General features: G+C 35.0%; 1 protein-coding gene and 1 pseudogene across 4 annotated transcripts in view; one reads left to right on the top strand and one right to left on the bottom strand.

Annotated features, from left to right (window-relative positions):
• The window catches only part of TUSC3 (tumor suppressor candidate 3), a 267076-nt gene that overhangs the window by 201362 nt on the left and 43669 nt on the right, over nt 1-22045 (bottom strand). The window lies entirely within an intron of this gene.
• On the top strand, nt 786-3606 carry LOC143669996 (GATOR2 complex protein MIOS pseudogene; annotated as a pseudogene).

Genomic DNA, 22045 nt, shown 5'->3' with positions numbered 1-22045 from the left:
ATTTCTCCGAAGGATCAAGGTATAGTTCATTTTAACAAGGAACAGGCACAAAGTGAGCTAAACAAACATCTCATTTTAATTCCACAATTAAATGGTTTCTGTCACCATCTTTGTCAAACTATTACATATCTGCCTATTGGATATTTATTACTGTATAAATAAATATCTCATTTTAAAACAGATACCAGATAAAAGAATCACAGCAGCTGTACAAGCAGAAAGGAAAATCTACCCACAGCTGTATACAACCATCTGGCCTTACTACCGTGGGAGGGGGCATGGATCCAAGCAAGACAGCCATTACCAGTTTAAACAAGTATCGCAAGGATACTATTGTAATAATTATATTATACAATAATCTATACTGCACTGTAAGTCACTGTATATAACTCTTCATCATCAATGACAACATATTATGTGCAGCAGTTGAAGAAAAGTTGTACTACAAGAATATGGAAAAACAAAAACATTAACTATTTATAAATTACAAAATTCAGGGGTGATTTGTTTCAGTAAGTTTGTTCTTGGGCCACACAAATTCATCAGTAAAATAGGTGATGGTTAAATTAAGAAAAAGGAGATACAATGCAACAGTAAACAAGTCAAGAGCAAAGCTTTACATAAACTGAAAAAGTTTCCCAATGCCTTTTTCATCAACTTAAATAGAATTTGGTCAACCAAGTTACTCCCAAATGGCAAGAACAAGTAAAGTCTCTGGCACAGAACAAAAGATTTGCTGTAGTTATTTTACATAAAAGATATACTATTAAAATTATCAGCCGCTGCCACCTCAGATTTTCAGTGAATGGAACTGACTGGACTTGAGGACATCAATAAACATGAGCGGTACCAAACCTGATATTTTATGGGCACCACACCAGGTTGATAGATTTGTTGTTTGTGACTCAGAACTGAGCCTTTATCATGTAGAATCTACTGTGAATTCAGAACTCAAAGCTGGATCTTTACGTTTATCTGAAGACTCTGCAGCTACATTACTATCAATAAATTCAGATACGCCTTATATGAAATGTGTTGCTTGGTATCTCAATTATGATCCTGAATGTCTTCTGGCAGTTGGACAAGCAAACGGTCGGGTAGTCCTTACAAGTCTCGGTCAAGATCATAACTCAAAATTCAAAGATCTGATCGGAAAAGAATTTGTTCCAAAACATGCACGGCAATGCAATACCCTTGCATGGAATCCATTGGATAGTAACTGGCTTGCTGCTGGTCTAGACAAACATAGAGCTGATTTTTCAGTGCTAATATGGGATATCTATAGCAAATATACTCCTGATGTAGTTCCTTTGGAGAAAGTGAGACTCTCAGCAGGTGAAACCGAAACAACATTGTTAGTAAAAAAACCACTTTATGAATTAGGTCAGAATGATGCTTGTCTCTCTCTCTGTTGGCTTCCACAAGACCAGAAACTTTTACTTGCTGGTATGCATCGTAACCTAGCTATATTTGATCTTCGGAATACAAGCCAAAAAATGTTTGTAAATACAAAAGCCATTCAGGGGGTGACAGTAGACCCATACTTCCACGATCATGTTGCTTCCTTCTATGAAGGTCAGGTTGTCATATGGGATCTTAGAAAATTTGAAAAGCCAATTTTGACTTTGACTGAGCAACCAAAGCCCTTAACGAAAGTAGGATGGTGTCCAACTAGAACTGGTCTGCTTGCCACTTTAACAAGGGATAGTAATATTATTAGATTGTACGATATGCAGCATACACCCACTCCTATTGGGGATGAAACTGAACCCACGATAATTGAAAGAAGTGTACAGCCTTGTGACAATTACATTGCTTCCTTTTCGTGGCATCTGTCAAGTCAAAATCGAATAATAGTTGTACTCCCAACCGAACCATGTCTGACTTTACAGTTTTTGAAAGAATATCTCTTGCTTGGAGTCCAATTACATCTTTAATGTGGGCTTGTGGTCGTCATTTGTATGAATGTGCAGAAGAAGAAAATGATAATTCCTTAGAAAAAGATATAGCAACGAAGATGCACCTTCGGGCTTTATCGAGGTATGGACTTGATACGGAGCAGATTTGGAGAAACCACATTTTAGCTGGAAATGAAGATCCACAGCTCAAGTCACTCTGGTATACTCTGCATTTTATGAAACAGTATACAGAAGATACGGACCAAAAATCTCCAGGGAACAAAGGATCATTGGTTTATGCAGGAATTAAATCAATTGTAAAATCATCTTTGGGAATGGTGGAAAGCAGCAGACATAATTAGAGTGGGTTGGATAAGCAAACTGATATTCAAAATTTAAGTGAAGAAAGAATCTTAGCTTTGCAGCTTTGTGGATGGATAAAGAAAGGAACAGATGTAGATGTAGGGCCATTTGTGAACTTCCTTGTACAAGAAGGGGAGTGGGAGAGAGCTGCTGCTGTGGCATTGTTCGACCTGGATATTCGACGAGCAATTCAAATCCTGAACGAAGGGGCATCTTCAGAAAAAGGAGATCTGGATCTGAATCTCAACGTAGTAGCAACGGCTCTATCAGGTTATACGGATGAGAAGAACTCCCTTTGGAGAGAAATGTGCAGCACTCTGCGATTACAACTAAACAATCCATACCTGTGTGTCATGTTTGCTTTTCTGACAAGTGAAACAGGGTCTTACGATGGAGTTTTGTATGAAAACAAAGTTGCGGTACGTGACAGGGTAACATTTGCATGTAAATTCCTTGGTGATACTCAGTTAAATAGATACATTGAAAAGTTGACTAACGAAATGAAAGAAGCTGGAAATTTGGAACGAATTCTACTTACAGGCCTTACTAAAGATGGAGTGGACTTAATGGAGAGTTATGTTGATAGAACTAGAGATGTCCAAACAGCAAGTTACTGCATGTTACAGGGTTCTCCTCTAGATGTACTTAAAGATGAAAGGGTTCAGTACTGGATTGAGAATTATAGAAATTTATTAGATGCCTGGAGGTTCTGGCACAAACGAGCTGAATTTGATATTCATAGAAGTAAGTTGGATCCCAGTTCCAAGCCTTTAGCACAGGTGTTTGTGAGTTGCAATTTCTGTGGCAAGTCTATCTACTACAGCTGTTCGACGGTGCCCCATCAGGGCCGAGGTTTTAGTCAATATGGAGTCAGTGGCTCACCAACAAAATCTAAGGTTACAAGTTGCCCACGCTGTCGAAAACCCCTTCCTCGATGTGCACTTTGCCTCATTAATATGGGAACACCTGTTTCTAGCTGTCCTGGAGGATCCAAATCAGATGAAAAAGTAGACTTGAACAAGGACAAAAAATTAGCTCAGTTTAACAACTGGTTTACCTGGTGTCACAATTGCAGGCATGGTGGGCATGCTGGACATATGCTTAGTTGGTTCAGGGACCATGCAGAGTGTCCTGTATCTGCATGCACATGTAAATGTATGCAGTTGGATACAACAGGGAATTTGGTACCTGCAGAGACTGTCCAGACATAAAATGTTATCACCTAAAGAGGAACTTTCAAGTGTGGAGCTTTCTAATAGATGTCCTTCATAGCTCAAAAACATACCTCAGAACAATTCACTCATGACTTTCCTGTAATGGGAAAATAAATCATTCTATCAGATCAGCAAAAAAAAAAAAAAAAAAAATTATCATAGCTACCTAATAACTGAAATCTGTATTACTGACATGGACCCAGATTTGGGGGACACTTAAATCTCCAAAGAAATTTCTTACATAGAGCCTTAAAGACATTGAGTAATTATAAGAAATGATAGTCTAACCTCATATCCCCTGCAAATACAGTGGGATGTCCCTACTTTTGTTCCATTTATCCCTGATAACACACAGCATATTTTATTAAAATGTATTGCTTATAAAAAATGCAAAGCTAACATAAAGTTAAAAAGCAAATTAAAAAATTAAGTAATCCAGGACAAATAGATCCTTTTGGGGAGGGGGAAGACTACTTGATGACAAATTCCATCCAAGAGATAAAAATAAAGAACTCAGTAAAGGAGAAGATATGGTAAAAAGACTACATGTCAAATATATTTCACAAATGCAAATATATTTAAACATAAAACTAACACTAAACAACTAACATTTATGGTTATAGACAGTTTGACTATTCATCCTGGTTTGCCACAGAAGCCCCAAATTGCACTTGTTTTTCCCACATAATTATTATTACCACCCCTTTTTTCTCTTTATAATACTCATACTCTATAATAAAACAAAGTAATTTATATAATATATAGAGCTCAGGAAGGGAATCAGGGGGGAGAAATGTTAACAGTACAAAATTTCTGCATCTTTTATAGCCTATACCAAATCCATAAAGGCTTTATTTAAAACACAATATTGCTTACAAAAATAACAATACGCATGTTGAAAGGGCTATTTTAAACTGAATAGTTGAACTGTGTCCTCCCAAATATATATGTTGAAGTGCTAACCTCCAGTTCTTGTAGATGTGAAGTTATTTGGAAATAGGATCTTTCCAGATGTAATCAAGAAGACAAGGTCATACCGAATTGGGGTGGGTCTTAATATAGGGGGAAAGAATATTAGTATCTGCAACTTACTTTAAAACGCATCTCCCCAAAAAAGATGGATTAATGGATGAGAAATAGGATGAAGCGATATGGAATAAAGCAAGTACAGTTTAAATGTTAATTGTAGACCTACATGGCCGGAATGAGTATTTGGTGACATTTTTCAACTTTTCTAGATGTTACATAATATTAATGATAAAATGTTGGGAAAAAATTAACTTTGCCTAATGTTAATGATAGTTGTTTCCAGGTAGTAAAATTTTTTAGGGATTTTTTTCCTCTCATTTTTATGTTGCTTTTTATTGTAATAAATAATTTTATTAGCATATATCACTTTTAAACTGTAATAGTTTTTAAAAGAAGTTGCCTATTTACTTATCTGCTTCCACTATTAAATTTTAAACTCCATAAAGCCCCAAACTATGTCTTATTCACCACAGTATCCCAGTAACCAGTCCAGTAGCTGCCTAACATATAAATACTTGTGCAATTAATAAAATAATGGAATGATTTATCGGAAATGAAGAAATAGAGTTAACATGATAGTTTTACCGATGACATATCCCTTGGTCCAGACAACCTAAAATTGTCTTCAGCAATCTGCATTTAGAGGGAAAACCATCACACTTTCGCTCCCCTATCCACTGTGGCAGAAGAATTATTTTTGGCCAAACATTTGCTATTATGATCAGAGATAGTAGTTTAGGGTGAAAGCTGATCATCAAAACTTAGAAGTAGTTTGTACATAGGATATCATATTCAGGGCTAATATTTTCTTAGTAAAAATATTCATTATAACAGCATTTTACTTCATTCCATAGTATAAATATAATATTCTATATTTTAAAGTACCACTACAAATGTAAGTTAAAACTATATTCAAGAACACAATATGGATCTACATCAGGACAGTCACCTGGTAATGCATACCAAACTCTTAAATGTGTGCATGCTGTAGTAGTACAGCAATACCATTTCTTGGAATTTATCCTGAAGAAATAATCAGACTAGGCATAATATTTATGTAATTTCACTATACTGTTTATAATTGTTGGTTATATAATTAAAGGTTATAATTGCAAAAATTTGGAAATAACATTTGTGTCCATAAAGAGATTAGTATCTGTAAGGACATAAAGCAAACTGATAATCATTTATCTCTAAAGAAGGTTAGATGGGTATATTTATTTCTATCATGAATTTCTGTAGTGTTTGAAATTTCCACCCGTGTTACTTTATTAAAACATAACAGTTATTGCCAACTGAAATCAGACAGTGAAATAGATACCAAAAGTCACTAAAAAACATGTAGTTTTTATTCTTCTAGGAAGAAATGTGAAACAAAGCTACATATTCCATCAGTTACTACATGCCTCTTTGCTGGTCCTATATTAATCTTGCTTTCTGTTAATTGACTCTACTCTCTTAGAAGCTATACTCACTGCACTTCAACCTAACCCTGACATTAGGGTTAGATTGCTATTTGAGAAAATAAGGAGGTTTCATTATATTCTAACTTGCAGTTACTATCTACATTTATCTTTATTGATAAATACCTTTGTTCATTTCAGTAAAAATGACATGGAATAAATATCAAAAGTTCTTCTTCAATAGCTACAGTTTTCTGTATCTCTTTACTAAATGATTGAAAAAAGCAATCCCAAATATTCAAAAACTAATCTAGTGAACCATTAGATTAGAGAGAGGGCAAAGAATAAACCAATATAAGCCAACAAATAAAATGATTTTCTAGGGTTTAGTACGATAAGTTTTTAGCTTTTCTGGTGATAAACATGCCAGAAACAGAAAAATTTAGGAAACTAAATTATTCCAGATTGCCATAGTTCTAACTATATTCATAAAGTTTAGATTCTACCATCATAAACATCAACGACTATCCAAGGGCTAACTCTTACATTCAAGAGAAAAGCAAAAAGCAAACAAATCCTTGCATTAATTACAAAACATCAATTCTATTATTATGTACTTGGGTAGCCCATAAGTAACTCAAGCAAATACTCAAGTTAATCCCATGTTCAATGTCTAACCTACCTCTGGACCACTTATATATTTTTTAATATTTTTTTTAATTTTATTTTTATTGAGATATCTTCACACACAAACAGTCCATACATGGTGTACAATCAATGGCTCACAATATCATCACAGTTATCATTTTTAGAACATTTGTATCACGCCAGAAAAAGCAAGAAAAAAGAAAATGCTCATATATCCCATGCCCCTTATCCTTCCTCTCATTGACCCAGGTATTTCAATCTACCTAAATTTTTACCCTTTATCCCCCCCACCAAGTTTGTCTTTAATCCTTATTTTTTTACTCATCTGTCCATACCCTGGGAAAAAAAGGAGCATAAGACACAGGTTTCAACAATCACACAGTCACATTGTAAAAAAATATATAGTTACACAATTGTCTTCAAGAATCAAGGCTACCAGAACACAGTTCAAAACTTTCAGGTACTTTCCTCCAGCACTCCAATACACCATAAACTAAAAAGAGGTATCTATATAATACATAAGAATTACCTCCAGGATAACCTCTCAACTCTGTTTGAAATGTCTCAGCCACTGAAACTTCATTTTGTCTCATTTCACTCTTCCCCTTTTGATCACGAAGGCTTTCTCAATCCCATGCTACCAGATCCCAGCTCATCCCAGGAGTTTTGTCCCACATTGCAAGGGAAATTTATACCTGTGAAAGTCATGTCTGACGTAGGGGATAGGGCAGTGAGTTCACTGGCTGAATTGGCTTAGAGAGACAGGCCACATGTGAGCAACAAAAGAGGTTCTCTGGAGGTGACTCTTAAGTATAATTATAAGAAGGCTTAGCCACTCCTTTGCAAGAACAAGTTTCATAGGGGCAAACCCCAAGATCGAGGGCTCAGCCTAATGATTTGGTTGTCCCCCTGCTTGCTTGTGAGAGCACCAGAACTCTCCAAAGGGGGGAGGTGAATATTTCCTCCTTTCTCCCCTGTCCCCCAAGGGGACTCTGCAAATGCTTTTTTTGCTCACTGCTCAAATTACTTTGGGATGATTGGAGCATCACACTAACCTGCACAAACAAGATCTCATGCAATATTCAAGATTCCCTGTACTTATGGTGTTCAAATAAATTGACAATACAAGTTAAATTAGATAATGCACTAACCAAAATACAGATTTTGTATCAAATAAACATCTCCCCCTTTGGTCTCACACAGAAGTTGAAGTTTTAAAATATGGACCATATCATCCTTTACCCTGTATTCTGATTTACCTTATTCAAATCAGCCTCATTCATATCTTTAGTCAAAGTCTGATCATTTTTTCAACTTGTTTAACAGTTGCTGTACGGGGTAATGCTGACTTTCATAGCTTCAGTGCGCTAACGAGTCTCAGGTGTGACATAAATACCCAGTTTCAGGGAACGACCAGGTTATGCACAAATAGCTCAGTATTTCAGAATTTAAAAATACCAGTTACAATTCCTAAATATATGTGACTGCTATATGAGCTTAAAATCTAGGACCCTTCACAATATATCCCAGCGTATAACCCATGCTCTCAACTTTCTCCGAGTTTGTACATTTTAATTAGCCCGTATAAGTGAAGTATGATAATATTTTGTCTTTTCATTTCTGCCATTTCATTCAATCCTTAAGGTTCATGCACATAGTTTCATGCCTCACAACTTCATTTCTTCCTGCAGCCTCTCAGTAGTCGGTTGTATGTATACACACCATAGTCCCCTCTTTCTTCCTTCCCTCAGTTAGGTACCCTTAGGCTACCTCCATCTGTTGTTAATCTAGAAAACTGCCGCAAGTCCTTGAAGGATGGGAAAAAATATATGGAACTATTCAACTTTACCACTGGGGAAACTCCAGATACTGTGTCAAACATTAGGGACACCCAAATCAATAGTGTCACAGAAACTTTTTTTTTAATGTGTTCAAATTCAACCTGTTCCTTTACAATGCATGGTTTTTCTTATGTCTTTTTTGAAAGAACTTCCCCTATCTAAGGTTATAAAATATTCTGCATTTTTAGTTTATAGTATTTGAGGCTCATTTACATGTGAGTGCTTTTGGTTGTCATTTTCATTTATGTTTTGAAGAATCTAATTTTATTTTCCATAGGTCACTTTTACTGAATAAAACACATCAAACTAAAAACAGTAATTATAACAATAATTATAATAATAACAGTAACAGTTAATATAGATTGAACTCAAACTCAACAAACTAAAATTCTCCATAGACCATAACCTCAGCCTTGCTCCAATGTTCTGAGTTGCCAGGCTCTGCCACTAGATGGGAATATCACCATTCCAGCCTGGCCTTGCTCAGTGGACTAGGCATTACCTCCTCTCCAGATCCATTCAACCTACAAATTCTTGCTTCAAGCACTCAGACCTTCCATCCACTGAGTACACAGTGGTCACGAATAGTTTGAGTAAACATTTCAGGGTCATCATGCTCTTTATAAATTGCCAAACACAAATAAATATAAACTAGCCACTGTAAAGAATGAGTAAATATAAATTCTATTTATCAAAAGAACAGTCCTCTTAAATAGGTTAGAACTTCAACTTACTAGGGTTTATTTAGGTAATAGACCCACTTTAAACTTGTTACCCATAGATACAGTAAGAAAGAATCCACTGATGACCTTTTAAAAGTTAAATTAAATTTTGGAGTCATGTAGGGATATAGACAGAAATTCTTCATTACTTCACTTGAGTTCAGTGAACCTATTTTTTCCTACTAAAATGGGGAAAATAGTATATCCACAAAACACAAAGTATTTAAACTGGACCAGCACACATAAACTTGCAGTGTGTATAATTATTATTAAGTAATTCAGTTTAATCTTACTATTGTTATTATGTAATTTTTCACTGATACTACATTTAAACAATCTATCAGGAACAAAATTCCTTTATTAGCAAAGATCAATAATGCTAACAAACTAAGCACAAAAAAAACCTTCAGAATCTGTACCAAGTAGATGAACTAACTATTCCTTAAGAGGATTCAGGAAGACAGTGACTTCCATTCTTAACTTACATAGCTAAACCATATCTCAAACCTCTATTAATCACCATTGAGTCATCTTCTTTAAATGTCTGTATCTGTTTATCCCTCTCCCCCATCTTCCATACAATTTATTTTTAAAGAAAACTTTTTTGGCATGGACAGGCTCCGGTAATCGAACCTGGGTCTCCAGCTCAGCAGGCGAGAATTCTTGCCACTGAGCCACCGTTGCACCACCTACAATTCATTTAATCTGTAAATATCCAACAAACAGAACAAACAAGAATAAAACACAATTTTCTATATGCCTAACAAAATTAAGGGTTACAGTAATGATAAAAGTATATAAGAAAAAGAAATTTATATACAGATAATAAATGATTTATATACAAAATAAACCATAATTTTTCACTGATATTCTGTTTAAGCAAACTACGAGGAACAAAATATAAAATAAACTGTCTGTAAGAACCCTCCCAATCCCTAATTCTCTTTAAAGTAAATTAACTATTTTTCACAATCTCTAAGCGTACCTACATCCTAAGACCTGTCTGTCCTTAAATTAAAGCATTCTGATATATTTTTTCTAATTCACTTGCTCAACATTTTTCTTAATTACTATTATTATGGCAACATTATTTTTTTTATTCATTACAAGTAGCATTCCCCCCACTGCTAGTTAAACGATCACCTCCAGATTAACTACAGTTTTCTAATAGAGGATATCTTTAGACAAAAAATCAGAATTTTATATCAAACATATGGCTAATCAAATAATTTTCCATACAAAATCATATGTGACATGTGCATATCCTAAATAATTTTAAGAAATTTTGCTCTATCACACTCAAATTACAGGAGGAAAGTCATACTATAAAAATAGAAAATAATGATTATTTCATCACTATGGAAAAATGTTCTAAATCTCACAGCACAGATTAAATCAGATCAATAGTAAAATTCTGAATTATAATTATAGATTGGTTGAAAGAAGGGCATTTTTACTTTAAGTTCCTTGAATTTTAAAAACTTGCTGTACACTTATTTTAAAGTATAGAAATAAAAGAGGATGGAAAATCTACTTCAGCACCTCTACTTATGGTCCAAAGTTCAATGGAACAAAAGGAAATGTGTTTGCTGCAATTAATAAAAGATGGGATAAAACATAAAACATCACATCTTTAGGTTTTAATAAACTTAAAGGTCATCTAACCCAACCGAAACTTCAGCCAGAAGAGATATGAAACTAGAGTATGTTTAGAACTAGAAAACCTAGAGGGGCAAACTTCTGAGTATTAATAAACATTTGGGGGTGGTAGGTGGTAGAGATGAGGTTAACATCAGGTATCAAATAAAATCTCAATTTATACTATACACTCCAGACGTATATTTCAGTCAGATTTATTCAACCAGAAACCCTTGAAATTTAGAAAGAGTTTAGTGCTCATAGATATCATCTGTCCTACTGGGTCACTAGGATGGAGGGAGGGAGGGAGGGAGGTAGATGATAGAAAAATAAACTGATGAGTCAACAAAATATAATAAAGAATGGAGAAAACAGCAGATGCCACCTTGTACCTTGCCATGTGGCAGTAGAGCCAAGGACCACCAGCAGCCAGGCTTCAGAATGAAAGCATCACCTTGATGACGCCTTGATTTAGAAATTTTCCTGGCCTCAAAACTGTAAACTATGAAATTTCCTTTATTTACGTCAACCTATCATGATATTTGCTAAAGCAGCCTAGGAAACTAAAACAATAGATAAACAAACTTTATCATTATTTGAAAACAATACACAGTAATAACTAAGGTTTTTGTTTTTGTTTTTTTTCATATTACCAATTGAGAATTCCAATTGCCTCACAACCTAGTTTGTTATTGCTAACAAATGAAAAAACATGGAATAGTTAGAGGGTAAAACATCAAGACTTAGCCATATGCTTGCAGTTCATATATTTAATTCCAATGTCAGATACCCAGTCGCTTTTCAAGAAAACATTCATGATGCTTTCTCTAACTAGTGTCGATCTAATTTCAGTGTGTATTTAGTTTGTTATACATATGCAGTGTCCTAGGCTTATGAAACTTATTTTTAAATGTTACATTAGTATTTTATAGGCTTGCTCATTTAAAAAGTTATTTGCAAAGAACTTTTAATTCAAAGTTCATTGTGCTAAAGAAAATAATTTAAAGAAGGATAAAGAAAAGAAACTGCATTACTTTAAAGGCCAGTTCATTACTGTATGGGCCTCAACCAAATGCCTCAATAAATCCCTAACCACAACTGACAAAACTATCCCCTAATACTCTAGGAACCCAGCACCTAATGACCCCAAGAAGAGTTAAAGTTGACCTTCAAAAAATAATTTCAACATTATACTCAAATAAATCAAACAAATGAGACACTGAAGACTCAAAGGGTCATGGGTCTTCAACATCAGCATAGGCAGTTTCTGGGTTGTACTGTGAAAGACTTAAATCACTCTCATTAAAATCCACAGCAAATCTCTATTATTAGCATTAGTTTCTCCTGGCACTGTCTTAATTCTAACCTTGTCCAAGGTGCTAGCTTACCTCCACATTCTGCTTTTCATTTTATCTCCAACCTCTTCTACTGCACTGGCCCTGCTGATTTTTTCTCAAGCAAGAATACTTAGCTCTTCTGACCTGATCCAGTTTCTTCTAGCCTTCCAAAAGTAATTATTTAATTTCCACTACTACTACCTGACCAAATTTTAAATTGGATCTATCACTCCTGGCACATCACAATCTGTATCTGGACTGGTCTAGTATATTAAATTTTAAAATATCTTCTATTAGTTAAAGTGATGATTGAATATAATTAGAACATTTTGTTTTTCGAAACATTTAGGGAAGGTAAGAAAAAAAGTTATCACTAATAAAACTATATTTGATCCCAGTCAAAAAACTGTATCCATTCACTTAAATAAGGTATATTCTCCCAATACCCACATCATATACCCCACTGTCAAAACCTCTTTACATGTCAATGAAACTGGAGACTTTATAGGGGAAAACTGTAGCTATAATTGAGACAAGAACACTTTAATAATACAGTGCACGAAAATTAAGGCTATAACTTATAAACAGCAGGCCCCTTAATTAACCTACAATCACTACTTTTATAAGGCATATTAACTGCAGTTTCAAGTAATGTTTTAACAAAACACTCCTAAAATAGTATACTGTATTATTCCTTCTTTGAGAAAATATGCAAATAAAATCAATTTTTTAAAAATGTCCATTTCAGAAGCTTCATCTTATTGTTACAAATAAAATATATGATCCCAATCAGAAAATGTGACTGTAAAATGGAAAGGAAAACTTAGATATTTTAAATGTGTCTTGTAAACACTTTTGAGAAAATAAAAGTTACATTAATTTAGGTGAGAGATTAGAAAACAGTCCAGTTAAGTCTAGAGAATACTGGCTATCATCTTAGAGTTATTTTATACATACCCTTAATTATAAAGCCCTAGAGAAAAGTTAGAGGTATGCTTTGGGACTTTTATTATTCAAGTGAAGAAAATACAGTCATTCATTAAAAACCATTAACTCTCTAAAGCTTACCTTGAACTTACTAAGATTGTAATTTTAACTCTTACAGTAAAGATAACTGAAGTAAAACTTATAAGTCAAAAAAAATTTTAAGTCTACTTTGATTCCCATATATATATATATATATATACAATCGCTGCCCTCAGGAATCACACAAGTTGAAGAGAAAAGGCATACATGTACAACACATCTCACAGCATCAGTAAGTGGCAAAATTAACAATACTGAATAATAAAGGAAAGAAGATCAATACAGGCTATAAGGGTCAAGGGCAACTTTTTGGGTCTTGAGAAACGGGAACATTTTTATTCATAGAGAAGAAAAGTAAAAAGAAAGCAGTATCTAAAAGGCAAAGAAGACAACAAAGAAGTGGGGATTAGCCAATGGTAACCAATAATTCACAGAACAGAAAGAATAAAAGGATTGAAAAGGACCTTGGATATAGAATAAATGCATACACAAAAGAAGTTTTCAGTGAAATAAAAATAACTTGTAAATGTCAAAGCAAGTGAGCATATAATTATCTTCTAATCATCCCTACCATGATTACTACAAGTGTGAAATTTTAGCAAGGGAAGACTAGAGATCACTAGTCAACTACCTAATGTTGCAGGTGAAAAATCAAAATCAAATAATACTAAAGCAAGAAAAGTGACTTTCCAGTCTCATAAGCAGTTCATAAGAAAGCCAGTTACCAAACCCAGATCTTCTTATGCAAAACCTAAGAGTCTGTGCTGTCTCTATCACTGCCACCATAACATAGCAGATTCTTCTTGAGAAAAAAATCAAATTTTATTTTTAATACATTATTCCCAGTTCTCACAGAATACAAATGCAGCCACTGAAAGAGGGAAAAATTTACCACCCTTTTCTATATAATATCAAGTTTAAGCATTTCATTAATAACATAGGGAAAAAACCCATACTTCTATTCATGAATCAATATTTTAAGATCTGTTTTCTAAGATGCATCTTCACAAAGGAGAAATTTAAAAGAATAATCTACAAGGATTTTTGAAGTGAAGTTATGTAATTTTTCATACCCTGAACTTACTGTGACAAGACATAATAAATTTGTCTTTTTTGGTCAAAGACCTCTTAGAAGCTTCACAAGAGAGTGAGGGTGAAAAGTTTCCTATGTCCGTATCATCATAAGAGGTGAAGAAACAAAAAACTAAAAGCTAAAGAAAACAAAGGTGTGAAAAATAAGGAAGCAAAATTCTATTATCAGAAGAAAAACTAATAAAAATAAAGAAAAGCTACCAACCGTAATGTAGCTCTTCTTTCTGATTCCAAGAAATTGCCTAACAACTTCTCAAGATTTAGTAAAACAAACGAAGAATTTATAAGAACCTGTTTATATATAATAAATTATCTTTGGATAAATTAAAAAGAAAGTTCAAGATGACTAATTTTCAAATTCAAATATCCTTAAATGTTATCTATCATTTATTTTATTACAATGCAATTTGTGACCTCCTAAATAATAAGTCAAAGAGTTTTAACAGAACATACTGAGTCCGACACAACGTAATGGTAGTTCTGGGAAGATGGTGTAATAGAATAGGTCCAGTTCACCCCTGCTCTAAGGAACAGCTAGAGAAGGGACAGAAAGGCAACTGAGACAGTGATTCCAGGATGTAAGTGACCTGGGAGGGTCTTCTACACTACACAGAGAGTGTGCCTGGTTGCAAAAGCTCGGTTGAAAAACCGAGACAGAGAGAACCAGAGACCAACCCAGCTGGTGCAAACTGCCTAACAGAGAAGCTCAAAGCCCTCGGGAGTGCATGGAAGGGGAGATGGGAATAGCAAGTAAGACAAGCTGGGTTCCTTGAATGCAGTACCCTCACAGGCCCAGCCCCATGACCTGTGACACACCCCACACACGTGAATCTCATCATCTGCACCTCCAAACCATGCTCCAAGCACCCACCCCACCACCCAGCTACCCCACCCCACACCCCCACCCTAAGCATGCTCATGCCTGTCCCAGCTCAACCCACCTCTCCTGCATACGCGCAGTCTCATCTCACCCCTCCCTAGACCCACCACCCCATCCCTGCCCCAGGAAGGTGGTCACCACTGCCTAATTCACACTCAGGCTGCATCTGCCCCCAGTCCATATAGTCTTGCAACCCTACCCCACCCACCCTGAGCTCTGTGCACGTGTACATTAGTTTACAGCCCTCCCAGATCCACACACACCCATGGCACCCAGTCACACCCCCAGCTCTGGGCAAGTGCTAACTTGCACAGCTGGGCCACACCCAGTTTCCAGCCCACACAGAAGCAACCCCAGCTGGCCTCCTCTGAGCACTGCACATGTGCACACCATGCTGTGTGGCATATTCTGCGGCATGCAACATTGTTCATGAACCTGTGGGACATTTGTTGAGGCAAAATAAGCCAAAAACAAAAGAGAAATTATTGTATGGTCTCCTTTAGAAAATGCTTATAAGAAAACGGGCATAGATTGTAAAACTTATAGAAGCTACATTGAATCTGGAGTGCTAATAATTATTTCTGAATTTTGAGAGACTGTTTTATATATGTATAAGCTGGTATTTAGAGATAAGAGCAAAGCTGATCAGGGAGAGAATGAGGTAATTCAGAACACAGGGGTAAGGAAAATATTGTATATATTTTAGAACCTCACCTACTCTTTGACATTAAGGGAAGAAAGGTTTATTTTTTCCAGAACCGAAATTTTCTGTAGCTCATAATCTAACTCAATCTAATGGATACTTCATTTAAATAATCAAAACACAAGGAGCCCAGAATAAGCTTTTAATCTCAGCTTAAAATAATGCTTGGAAACATCCTAGAATATATTAAGCAGATAATCAAAAAGTATTGGCAAACTCCCTCAAGAGATGGTAGAAAAAGCATGGAACTATTAAACTTCACCACCAGGGAAACCCCTGACACAGTGTCAAACATCAGGGACACCCAAATCAATTGGCCAAGCCCTTGACATTGAGGCTCGCTCTTGTGAAGCTTATGTTATGTAGCAGAGAAGCTTAGCCTGCCTATAGGTGCAGCTAGGAGTTACTTCTGGAGGACCTCTTTTGTTGCTCAGATGTGGTCTTGTTCTCTCTAAGCCAAAATCTGCAAGTGAAATCACTGCCCTCCCCCCTATGTGGGACATGACATCCAGGGGTGAAAGTCTCCCTGCTGACATGGGAGAGGACTCCCAGGGATGAATCCAGACCTGGCACTGGGGGATCAAAAGTTCCATTCTGACCAAAAGGGGGAAAAGAAGTGTAACTAATAAAGTATCAGTGGCAGAAAGAATTCAAATAGAGTTGAAAGGCTACTGTGGAGTTCACTCTTACACAAGCTTCAGTTAGACCTTGCTACCTATTATAACTTGCTAAACCCCAATCAGGACCATTCCTGCCAATCCTAAAAAACATCTAGGGTAATATATAAGATTCTACAAAGGTTCCATGCACTAAGGTAATTTTCCAGAAACCTACACCCTCCAGATGGAGCCCTGGACCAGATAAGTCCTGAAACCTAGAGGTCCCAGACTCTCCAAAACATCAGCTAGTTCCATCTCCCTACCCCATATTACTGACAGCCCTTCCAACGTGAAAAAGGTAGAATGGCCATAGCCCAAATATCCCTAAAGAGTGGGAGAAAGATTAAACGTGATGGTGGAGTTATACAGAGAAGGTAGGATTTAACAAATGAGTATGACTGCTGAATCATTATATTGATATTTCTTTTAGTCTCCAGTATCATAGAGCAGCTGGAAGTAAAAACCTAAAATTGTGGAACTGTAACCCATACCAAACCCTGAAATCTGTACTACAACTAACTGTTGTGCTATCCTTTGAAATGTATTGCTTTTTTGTATTTTGTATACTGTTACACCATTCTCTGAAATTTATCGCTTTTTTTGGGGTTTTTTGTATTAAAAAAGTCAATTTGATGATTAAAAAAAATATTTATTTCTTCTAGTCTCCAATGTTCTGGAGTAGCTAGAAGGTTAAAATCTGAGATGATGGTATGGTAACCCATGACAAACTCTGGGATCTGTTCTGTAGCTACTTCTTGAAGAGTGCTTCAAAAACTATTGCTTTTCTCTTTCTTTGCTTTGTATATGTTATATTATACAATTTAAAAACTTAAAAATAAATAAATACTTAACAGTAATCAGAAATAACAGAGATACATTATGAAGTGAAATCTATCCCAACAAGAGCAAGTATACTTGAAACCAAACTGAAGTTTCATGGTTTCTTTCATGTTCTATTCTTACTAGAGACAGTGAAATTTTATACCCATGTGCTCCTATAATACATGAGGTAGTCTTATCTTCTAAGTTTTCCTGAAGAGGTTCTAAAATCAGAAGAATTAGCATCAAGTCTTGGCTCAACCACTAACTCACTGTGGGACACTGACAATATTTCTTACGAAGGTTGTTTGTTCATTTGTAAGATGATAATGATGATGATTAGTAACCCCACAAGAAGTAAAAAATAATAACAATACCCAAATATGCACTGAAGGTATTTTTCGCCTTTTTTTTAAAGTTGTAAAGACACCTTAAATATTTATTACTATTTCTTTCCAATCCCATTCTCAATTTGAAACTTACAAATTTACACATATTTTCCAAGTCATCTGAGGCTACAGAGCTTAGAAAGATATGTAGAATTCTATTAAAGACATAATTAGTATAAGGTGCAATTAACTTAGGTTACAGATCCAGTACTAGTACCCTACCTACAAATCCCAATGTAGCAGCATGCTTATTTTCTATCAAGACAAATTTTGTATTAATTTAAATTTTGATTCTTAATTCCCCATTATTAAACTAATAGTAAATTAACCCTTTTCCATACTACACTTTTCCTTCCAAAACTTCATCCTGTATGCTTCTAAGTGATCAACTTTCCAAAATTAATTTGCATTCTAATCTTGTCCTATTCCATTCTCTAAAGCAGTGCCTCTCAAATTTATTTTAATGTGCAGATGGATTACCTCAGGATCTTGTTAAAATGCAGATTCTGAATCAAAAGATTTGGCATAAAGTCTGAGATGCTGCAGTTCTAACAATCTCCCCCTTCCAGGTGATGCTGATGCTGCTTATCCATGAACTAAGATTTCAACAGCAACTACCTAAGCACTAGCAACTTCAGAACAATTACCTGGAACCATCTGGGGTGATGCAGTTCATGTTATAAACTAAATCATCTAAATGTCAATTCTATTTAAAGCAAAACAGATTCAACAACTTCACTCAGTTCTTCTATTCAGGTGCATAAAACACTATTTTTGAGAAAACTCCCTTTTAGCATGTTTCTGGGAGCAGAGAAAAGATGAGAGCCCTTAAATAAGGTCATTTCAAAAACAAGGAGGTGTCACATAAGATTGAATGGACTGAAAAAACTAGATTTTTTTTTAGATTCTTTTTTTAAATATAAAGACAGAAAGAGTGGTAAAACTAAATGAATGTTACAATAACATGTTAAGTGGAAAATGTTTAAATTTCTGGAATACTAACATATCCAGAAAAAAAATAAACAAACTCAAAAAAATTAAACCCAAGATCAGAACAGATATAAGGAAAGCAGCTTCATTAGTGTCCATTTTGTACCATATTTAGCAGTAAACCAATAAATACATAAGCAGTAATATCCGAGAACATAACTAGTTGATTAAAATGAAATTGTTAAATAAATTCTTCAAAAGCAGATGAAACAGAACTGCTGTACTAGTGCAGCTGACTCCTAAGGGAGTCAGGAAACACCAACAACAAAAGGAGTTCTTCAAAGTGTGGTACCTCAACAACCAGCAACAATTTCACCAGGAAACCTAATAGAAATGCAAATTATTGGACCCCACCGCAGATCTACTGAATAAGGAACAGCGGGAGTGGGGTTAAGTGATTTATGTTTAACACAGTGTGAGAACGACTGACTAGGGATATGACCTCAAAGCAGTTGTTCCCAATTCTGTTTGCACAGCAAGATTTCCTGACCATCCCCAAAGATTCTGATATAGCTGGTCAGTGGCAGGAACTGGGCAAAAAAAAATTTTTAAAGATTGGCAAGACTAGCCTTTCCAGAACATCAACTGGTTCCATAGCCCCTTACAACATGAAAAAGGTAGAACAGCTATAGCCCAAATACCCCTAAAAAGTGAGAGAAAGATCAAAGGTGATAGTGGAGTTATACAGAGGAGGTCAGGTTTAATAAATCAGTATGAGTGCTGAATCAGTACAGATATTTGTTTTAATTTCCAATATCTTAGAGCAGCTGGAAATAAAAGCCTAAAATTGTGGAGCTGTAACCCATAGTAAACTCTGAAGTCTGTTCTACAACTAACCATTGCAATGTACCTTGAAATGTATTGCTTTTTTATATATATAATTTTTCACAAGAAAGAAAAAAAAAGAGAAGAGATTAATAGAGAAAATAGGATTTAAAAAATGAATGTGATTGCTGAATCAATATAGTGATATTTCCGTCTCCAGTGTCTTAGAGCAGCTAGAAGAAAAACTGAAAAATTGTGGAACTATAACCCATACCAAACTTTAAAATCTGTCCTGTAACTACTTGTTAAAATATTTTGCTTTGTTGTATATGTTATTTTTCAAAATAAAAAAAGTTTAAAAATAAATAAATAAATAAATAAATATTGGCAAGACTTGCCCTAAACACACTTGACATGTCTTTCCACATTCAAGGTTGCTAGACATAAGTTCAAGTATTCTTCAATTACCAAGGTCTGTGAGTCTCCGAAATGAAGTGTCATTAAGGAATACAAATTTAGGCCACAGAGCAAATTTATACCTAAGAAGAAAAAGCAATGGCCATGCTGATCCTATGCAGTGTAATTAATGAGTAGAAAGCTCATCCTAAATAAGAATATCACTCAAATGACAAAGGGAAAAAAGCAAAACAAACAGCAGCATACCAATGGCCTACTGGACAGGACTTGCATCTTATCAATAAGGATATCAGCAAACCCACTCATAATGATAACCAACCAAAAACATAGATACACTGAGAATACATTAATATGTTCAAGGTAGTGATTTGTTGACTGGTTTCATTACAGAGACGTGCACTTATTTTAAAAAATATATATGAAGGAAATTAAACCACCACTAGTCTGAAATAATCACTGTTAGCATGTTTGGCATATATGATCATATATGTTAACAACTGTTACATTTTTAAAAATACTCTCATCTCCTTTTTGTCAAGTATTTTTTTCCATCTGTATGCTTTATCAACCAATAATAACAGCAATATTTGACCATAATTCTGCATTTCGTCAGACTTTATGCTATTTGTATTCAACTTCAGTCAGCTAAAGTAGTTCTATTTTTGGCTGACAGGAAGATATAGGGAAATAAACATCCTGAGCCCTTACATAACTAAAAATGCTCACCTATAGCCTTCACACATGAACTGAGAACTCATTTTAGGGATATAAAGATAAACTAAACAGACATATTTGTGATTTTTTTTAATCCGTCCAGATGCCTGCAGGTTTGTGAATTTTGTTTTGTTTTAATCTGAGAAGTTTCAGAAACACATTTTTAGGTTTCAGTCTCTTTTCATTAACTCTGGTGAGTCTTTTTCAGTCTGCACACTATAAAAGAACCTGGAAAAAATACTGAGGAAAGTCTGCAATGATTGACCACACTTGCTCAGAGAAATTCAGCAAAATGTGAAAAACTGAGACTAATACGCAAATAAACTTCAATAAACCAAAAGTTTTAGCAAAAGCTGTTACCAGTAAAGAGTTCAAAAGAACCTGTTAACCTTGAAAGGTTTGCTCCCACTCATAGGAGTTTACAAACAGTTCCCTTGGCAAAAGTCTTAAAAAATATGCTACTATACATATACGCTTATGTATAGGGAAAAACTCAACAACAAAAAAATTTTAATTGAGAAACATATTCCACATTATTACTTTTCCCAGAACGGTCCTAGTTATGTTTATAAGAAATCTATTGTTATTACTCACACCACACTATAAGATGTGCAATATCCTAATTGGTTATTTGAATGACCACTTTTCAGAATTCCAGTTTTTCTTTCTTTAATGACACTCTTTCCTAGGGTTCTTAAGCCAGCTGCCCTGAAAACACACAAACCTACGCCACTGTCAAGGGAACCTCTGCATTTCTCATTTCCTTTACCTCTAAGATCATCTACTTGGTGCTCACCAAGCCAATTGCCCAACATCACTAGAGTTGGAAACCACTGAGTCAACCTGCCTGATTTTCAAATCTTACCTTAATTTTCAAAAATGTTAAGGACATTGAAAAAGAATACAACATAAATAAAAAGAATGTCAAATCTCATGCCAACTCATCTCTTCTATTTCTAAATACTGGAAGTTCAGAATGAATCATAAAAGTTGCTAACACAAATGCAGAAGTAAATATTACCTTTGTTTTTAAGGTGCTTACAATGGTTCCAATGAAAGACTGACCTTTAGAAGGCAATGTGAACAGGACAGTACAGTATACGAGTTTCCATTCATAGATTTTGAAGAAAAAGCATATAGGTAAATATATGCTAAAGTTATAAAAATATACTTTTGGATAACGAAAGTATCAAAGTGTTCATCTGGACTAATTACAAATTTTAAAAATGAAAATAAAACTGTGCTTTGAAATTTATAGCTTGTTTGTATATACGTTATTTTTCACAAAAAAGAATGAAAAAAAGTCAATTGTGATGATAAAAAAATATTTAAGTCCTCTAGCCTCCTATATTCTGGAGCAGCTAAATGGAAAAATACGAGAGGATCATATGGCAGCCCATGACAAACTCTGGGATCTGTTCTGTAACTACTTGTTGAAGAGTGCTTTGAAAACTGTTGCTTTTTTATTTCTTTGCTTTTAAAGCCATAGTGGCCACTT

This window comes from Tamandua tetradactyla, chromosome 26, assembly GCF_023851605.1.
Source record: "Tamandua tetradactyla isolate mTamTet1 chromosome 26, mTamTet1.pri, whole genome shotgun sequence".
In the NCBI taxonomy this organism is placed as follows: Eukaryota; Metazoa; Chordata; class Mammalia; order Pilosa; family Myrmecophagidae; genus Tamandua; species Tamandua tetradactyla.
This window is presented reverse-complemented; position numbering and strand designations above follow the sequence as displayed.